The sequence below is a fragment of the Hippopotamus amphibius genome, chromosome 7 (genome assembly GCF_030028045.1).
Source record: "Hippopotamus amphibius kiboko isolate mHipAmp2 chromosome 7, mHipAmp2.hap2, whole genome shotgun sequence".
Lineage (NCBI taxonomy): Eukaryota > Metazoa > Chordata > Mammalia > Artiodactyla > Hippopotamidae > Hippopotamus > Hippopotamus amphibius.
In genome coordinates, this window is record NC_080192.1 from 85015804 (window position 1) to 85023596 (window position 7793).

General features: G+C 37.0%; 1 long non-coding RNA gene across 1 annotated transcript in view; it reads left to right on the plus strand.

Annotated features, from left to right (window-relative positions):
* The window catches only part of LOC130856379 (uncharacterized), a 53113-nt gene extending 46079 nt beyond the window's left edge, over positions 1 to 7034 (plus strand). The window contains exon 5 of the long non-coding RNA XR_009054564.1: positions 5631 to 7034. This is a non-coding gene — a long non-coding RNA (uncharacterized LOC130856379). The remainder of the gene's footprint in view (positions 1 to 5630) is intronic.
* Positions 7035 to 7793: the final 759 nt, after the last annotated feature.

Below are 7793 nucleotides of genomic sequence, written 5' to 3' on the forward strand. Positions count from 1 at the left end.
ACATACGCTGGGGAAAGGACAGTCTCCTCAATAACCGGTGATGGGAAAACTGGACACCACACACCAAAGAACAACACACACACACAAAATGGCTAAAGACCCATTTTTTTGTTTCTCACATCAAGCCCTTCCTCTCCTGGGTCCTCTGAAGTCAGACACTCTCAGCAGTCATCCATGCACAGGAACCTTCTCCCCTACTTTTCCACACCTTTTCCTTCAGCAGCACCACCTCCCAGCAGGTTCTGGGGAGACCAGGGTCCTGTCAGCTGTAGGAGGAGCCAAGTCCAGGGCCAAAGGCACATTCCCACTGCAGGTCAGGGAGGCGGGCTCGCGTTCCCTGCCAGCCAATGGGAGCGGGCACATCAAGCCGCCCTCAGTTCAGCAGCGGCCCTGCCCTCTGAGGGCAGTTCTGCTAGGTCCACTGAACAGTGGAAATTCAAACTGAAGTAGAGTCAGATATCCCATGGCTTCTCCAAAATAGTTAAGGAACAATTAACTGGAAACTGTATGAAATGAAATGACTGTAGACACAAACTTTAAAACTTACACCAAATTCACTCAAATTTATTAACAGACATTTAAAATGCGAAACTATCAAAATTATAAACATAGAAAATCTACATGACCTTGGATTTGGCTTGTAAATCATGAGCTTTGAGTTTTAACACACCACATTAAAAGCTTATTTGCGAAAGAAAAACAGTCATATTATGGATGTTATAAAAGAGAAAATGACAGAGTAACTTTTTGAAACTATGTCAGAACTTAAAAAAAAAAAAAAAAGGCTGCTAGCACTTTGTCTCTGACTCCTTCTCTCCTTCTGCTCCTCCCACAAATCTTTTTCTATCAGAATTGCCTGGCCCAGGAGCTCTTCTCTCCAACTCTTATGCCTCCTGCTGCTTCCTCTTCCCCAGTATAGGAAGATTAAAAAGGAAAAAAATTAAGACGTGATTATAGCTCCCTTTAGGAAGAAATCTATTACAGGGAGAGTTGAACCATCCTTGGTGCTTACTTACACACCCTGGACCTGAGCAAAACTTAGAGCCTTGGCTAAGGAATTTCCTGATCGATTGAGATTTGCTAAGGAATTTGAGTTAACCATCCAGACCTATGAGCCTCTATATCAATTAGTATTTACTTAACTGGAAATTAAGGAAATCTCACTGTAAAAATGAGGAGGCTCTTTTATTGTGTATGCAGTTGAGTTAAGGTTAAAAAGCTGGCTAGATAAAAATATCTTTTTGAAATTCTGACTTTAAACAAAGGCGTTCTAGGGGGTAACTTAACATTTCTCTTCCTGTGTCTTTGAGATGTCAGTGTTCTACCTGATCTTCCTAGGATGTTCTGTGTGAATGTGTGTGTGTTTTATTAATGGCCGAATGATGGATCCTTTTAAATTGGAGAAACTAACAAATTGGTGAATCTAGAGCACTCTCATAAACAGCTGTTTTATTGGTACCTATAAAACAAAAATCAAATTAAAGATGGGAAAAAAAAGGATAGATATATCTAATGTTTAACCTAAGAACTTTAGTTTAAAACAAGGAAAACTGGATTGGGAAGCTTCATTTGCAGTCTTTGCTTCCCCTCAAAGGGTCTTACAGATGCTAATAAAGCATTAGAATAATTAATATTAACTGGAAAATCCTGTAAGGAAAGTCTAGATACAATTTCCAACAAGGTAGAAATTTTAAAGAAATTGTTTCAAATGAATAAATCTTTAGATGGTTATTTAAAATGGAAGCAATAAAACGGACACGTGATTAAAACACAAGGTTTCGATATTACTACACTACCTAAGGTTAAATGGGCCAAAAGGGGCCCCTACTAGTCCCCAACTTAAAAGCCAAACAAGTCTGTTCTATTTACCCCAGTTTTAAAATACATTTAAGGGGTTAAAAAAAAATTTACACTGAGATACCTGACCAGCAATTATTTGGGGGCAACAATTAGGCCAAAGGGCCTGAGTTTCTCCACTTGACCCCACTCTGGGCATCCCAGAGCCTTTTATGTAAAAATAGACACAATGAACAGAGAACAAAAAGAAGAAAAACTTTTAGAACTCTTGTAAGATAAGAGCTTGTTGATTGGATCCTAATAATAGCTAAAGTTAACGGTATAAATGTTGACAGAATTGAGATGAATGTGTATAAAATTGTTAGGGGAAACACAGATTGTAACTACCCACCCTGGCCAGGCAGACAATAACAATTTGCATGAGTTATTTTACAACATGGAACTAACAAGCCACCACCAACATGAAGAACATGGGAAAGGTCAAAAGGAAATGCCAGTCCACATGTCCTAGCCATCACCCAGAATTCTCCTCACCAGAATTCTCCTCACCAGAGTTCATCTTGGCTGAGAGATGCGTGCACCACCAGAAAGGACGCTAAGTCATAGTGATTGGCCAGAAACAACTCAGAAACCCACCCCATCACCGTAAAACCCGAGACTATGAGCCATGCGGCAGAGCAGTCCTCATGGGTTCCCTTCCCCTCCTGCTCTCCACCCGGGCGCCCCTTCCCAATAAAGTCTCCTGCTCTGTCAGCATGTGTGTCTCCTTGGACAATTCATTTCTGAGTGTTAGACAAGAGCCCACTCTTGGGCCCTGGAAGGGGTCTGTCTTCCTGCAACAACATGGGTATATTTAAAAGGGCTTTATATAAGGTGGTTACATCTCTTTTGTTTAATTATATTGTGGGATAGGCATGTTTCACTGGGAAATACTTTCCCTGCATGGTATTACAAGACAGGCATTTAGACTGCCCCTCAGAAAATATTAAACACCACTAAAGGAAACCAATAGGGTTACCTGAGCCATACAATAAGTAAAAACTGGGAACTAATATTCAAGGGCTAATAAAAATGGTGATTTTGCTCTGGGCTTAACTTGTGAACTCAAAATGAAGGTCTTTGCTGAATGCCTTATACAAACCTTTGAAGGCATAATAAATTAAACTCTAAAGTTCTAGAACATAGAACTTATAAAATAAATTTCAGTTTAGTTAGAAATCTTGTCACTGATAAAATCTTTAGTATCATTTAGGTGACAGACTTGTTCTTTGGGGAACTAAAAACAACTGTCTTTCTCCTTCAAATCTCTATGAACCAGAATGTAAATACAGGCCACAAGGACCTGAGACTGAGCCTCATTGGCTCAATCAGGCAAGACCTGAAACCAAGAAAAGAAAGGCAGCAGTTTTAAAATTCAAACTGCTGAAAATGCATCCTCAGCCAAACTTTACAAATAATAAAGCCTTAGTTGTCTGAGCAAACAACTTTAATGTATTCCAACTGCTTGTAAACAAGTAATTTTATATCGTAATACCTGATTCATAACTAAGTTTCTAAGTAAGCCATGACATCTCTAGTTTTGGCTTTTATATTGTATGTCTGTGTACACATTATACATATGAGATAGCTCTAACTCTGAGAAGTATTATCAAAATTGAATTTGTAAGAGCTGTATTCAATCTAAAAGTAAGTGCTTACAAATTAAATATAAAAGAAACTGGCCAAAATGATTTTCAGGTTCATGTGAACTGGGAAATATTCAATATTAAGTTGATACCTGGTATTAAAGTTTGTTGATCTAATTAATATAGACTTGTCTTCAGTGTCACCAATATTAAGTATAATACTTTATTGTACCTGGGTTTAATAGAAATCAAGTAAGACATTATATCTGTTGCAAGGAAAATGATATGATGAGACTTTAAATGTAAATAAGAACTTTTGATAAACTCTAAAATAATTATATTTTAGAAATGTTCACTGAAAATGATCTTTACAGATATTTGATAACCTGAAGTTCTAGAGCTATGCTAGTTTAAGTAATGGAAGTTTATTGAATAGATAATTACCCCCCCCAAAAAATTAAGATACTGAGACATCAACTACTAAATAGAGAAACTAAAGGTATTTAGGACTATTAATGAAAATGTTTTCTATAAGTGAGATGTTTTCAACAAGAAAACAAATGTTTTTAGAAATTATCACTGATATTTATGTTTAGCAATCTACAGAATGCTAATGTAAAAAAATACTTCATAATTACTTCTTAACTTTCATTAGCAATTAAGGTTAAGAGTTGAGGATTCTAATTTAAAGATGTAATTAAAGCCAATAGAAATAATACAGAAACATTTCAGTGTACAGTAGAAAAATAAAAAGTGTATTTTCAGTCGAGAAGGATGAGGAGGGACTTCTCTGGTCGTGCAGTGCTTAAGAATTCACCTGCCAATCCCACACACCATGGAGCAACTAAGCCCATGCACCACAACTACTGACCTTGCGCTCTAGAGCCTGCTAGCCACAACTACTGAGCCAACGTGCTGCAACTGCTGAAGCCCGTGCACCTAGAGCCTGTGCTCCACAAGAGAAGCCATGGCAATGAGAAGCCCGTGCACTGTAACAAAGAGTAGTCACTACTCGCCACAACTAGAGACAGCCCACGCACAGCAACAAATAGCCAATAAATAAAATAAATTAATTAAAATAAGAAAAAAGGTACGAGGAAATGAATTATATTTTGAGGGAAAAGAAAGAAAACATGTCTTAGAAGTGGTTGGTTTATTTGGATAGCAAAAGAAGGGACTAGAACTAAAATTAATTTCTAAGGAAACAAGTCAGTTTTGTCTTTCCTCATTTTTGTGTTTGCATAAATCTCTTTTGATCCTGTGTGTTGACATGATCACAGAGTGCTCTTGCTTGTGCCTTACTCCATCACACCCAGTGGCCTTGTTTTATGACAATGTTGTTTAAAATGGTTTCTGTCCAGGGAAGTACCTCTGAAACGTATTTTAAAATATGTAACTATTGGGATGTTAGATAATGATAGTTAGAAACAAATAAAATTATATTCCAGCCTGTCTTCCTGCAAGCTTCAACATGTCCACTCACACATTGATTTTATACTTTCTTGGATTGATAACCTTCTCTTACATTCTCTTTTCTCCAGTTCTTAATATATTTGTGTTGGGTCTGATTTGTGTAGTAAACATCATCTTATATCAGGTGACCCTGTGTTCCTGACTCTATCCTGAAAGTTATAATTGTGATGTCAGAAAACATGTAGGACTTTATTTCCTGATGGCATTGTTAAGTGGTTGCATTTACCCTGGATTTTTTGTTTCCAGACTATTCCACATGAGAAATAGGCACCATGCAGGTATATGAAGCAGATTGTGTGAGTTTCTCTGCCCTTAAGGGATCTGTATTTGTTTTCTTTTAATCATTTTGTGACTTTGGTTAAATGAATAAGTATTGTTTCAGAGTGACCTATGATCCTGTAGTGTTTTTAAACCTTTTTTGATATTTTTAACAAACTTCTCAAAATCTAACTAAAGCTCTTTTATAGTCTCCAGCTGACTCTGGGATGCTTCAAGGGAGCATCCTAAGACATCTCAGATGACTGTTAAACTGTTTATTTGGTATCTTTAATTACTTCAGAAACATTGTCAAGAAGGAACCTGAGGTTAGAATATATAGATACATATTAGGAGATGCCTTGATATAATGTCATAATTCTAGTTATTCTAAAATGTTATATGTCACAGAAATATCCAATTTCCTACTAATTACATTGTACTCAAATCTTTAACCATGCTATTTTATGTTTTGTCCAGATGCTCTTACAAAATGAAGATTTTCAAGAAGACTCATAAAAAGAACTTTTTAAACAAACATACGTTTCTGATGGCCTTTAGAGGATACCACTGAACTATGTAATAAATGACGGAAAACCTGATTACTTCATCCAAATCAACAGGAATCAATTACATGGGATTAAATGAACTGATGAATAGGATTTATAACTTTATGACTTTGGGAAATATACTAGCCTACTGAATTCTTAGGTCTCTATGACAAAGAAGAAAAAAACAAACAAACAAAAAACAAAAACAGTGCTACAAAACCATGTGGCCCTTGGCATCCTTACGTCTCAGGGACGTACCTGTGCTAAGATTCAAACTGAATGCTGTGTTTTTATACCTGATGAATCCTCTACTATAACATGTTTAATTAACCAGATGAAAAATCAGATTTCTGCCTTAAGTGACCCACTCCCAAAACCTTGACAAGCTCTTAAAAAACTAGTTTGGCATAAAAAGCTCTTGGCTTAAATATTTACTTATAACTCTATTAATGTCATTAACTATATTATTTGTATTTTGCCTGTTTTACAAGATTATTGTTTTTGTATTACTAATTGTGTGCCTGAGCCTCTAACAAAAAATAATGACAACTAGGCAACTTGAAACAGCTGATCAAATATATAGTTCTGTATGCAATCAATGATTGTGATAGTGCAACTCTATATATGGGAAGATGCAACAAGGGAAAACATTTCCTGGATCATAATAGATTAGTAAGACAGAGGATCCAAAGACTCTTTAATCTAATGATTAAACAGGGCCTAATCCAAAAATTAATACCTGGAGTGGCGTATCAACAAGAAAATTTGCCTGATCTGGGATGAACCTCCCAGCACCATGGGACAATATTTGGTCATGAAATGTCTCCCAAACATTGGCCAAATTTCCAACCAAGAGGAGGGACTGATAAATGGAATATTTATAAATGGAATATTTCCTGCCATATCAATAAACAAAGGATGTCACAGTCATCAACGATTGTAGCCCTTCAACATAAGCAGAGAACTCAGGGCTGAAAAGAATGCCTGCCATCTCGCAGCCATCAGACGGCAAGCTGCTCCCAGTGGTGAGCTCTAAGGAAACTCAGGAAGTGAAAACACAGGCTCCAGATAGCTAAGGTGCATATCAAAGGAATGATTTCAGTGAGCCCAAAGCTTATCTTCCTATTCATAGAGAAGCACTAAATTCCTTAACATGAGATCTGGTTTTGTTTAATTAATGGTAAGTTTTTGATGTTCCTGACTACCTGTCCTTTGTTGCAAAACTCCTATATACCCTGGCTCCTCCCCTCACCTCCTTGGAGCAGTTTCTCAGAGCTATCTGAAATGCTGTCTTCTGGGCTGCAGTCCTCATTTTGTCCCAAATAAAACTTAACTGGCAACTCTCACGCTGTGCATATGTTTTTTTTTAAGTCAACAGTGAAGAACAACAGGAACTCTCCCTCATTGCTGGTGGGATGCATGTACAGCTACTTTGTAACACAATTTGGCAGTTTTTTCCAAAGCTAAACAAGTCTCACCTTGGAATCCAACAATTGCACTTCCAGTATTTAGGCAACTGCTTTGAAAATCTATGTCCAAATGCAAACAAAGATGGAATTATGCACAGGAGCTCTACTTATAATGGCTAAAAACTTGAAGAAGTCAAAATATCTTTCAATAGATGAATGCATAAGCAAATTGGGGTACATCCATGTCAATGGGAGTAGACAATACCACCCCAAAATATGCCTCTCTGGCATAAGAATTATTTCACTCTGCTAAAAAAACAAAACAAAACAAAAAACCCCACAACCTCAGAAAACTGAGATTGTCCTTTTATGAAGGACATTTACAATAAGGAAATCTCCATTTGTAAGGGTATGGCCCTCTTTGCACCAGAAATAGAAGGATAATAAATCCAAAGCAACTCTTATCAATGGAGAAGTCCTGACTTAAATCTGCAAACAATTATACCCTTGTTTACAGTACTTTGCATGATAACCTGCTATAACTGGCTTCCCCCCTTCCCCAACAATTTTCTTCCATTTTTAGCTGAAGATGGTATTTAAGATGATGGCTTTGGTCATGTCAAGGAGTGATTCAGTTTTCCTTGGTATCTCCCCTGTATACAGGAGGTATATATGATATACAA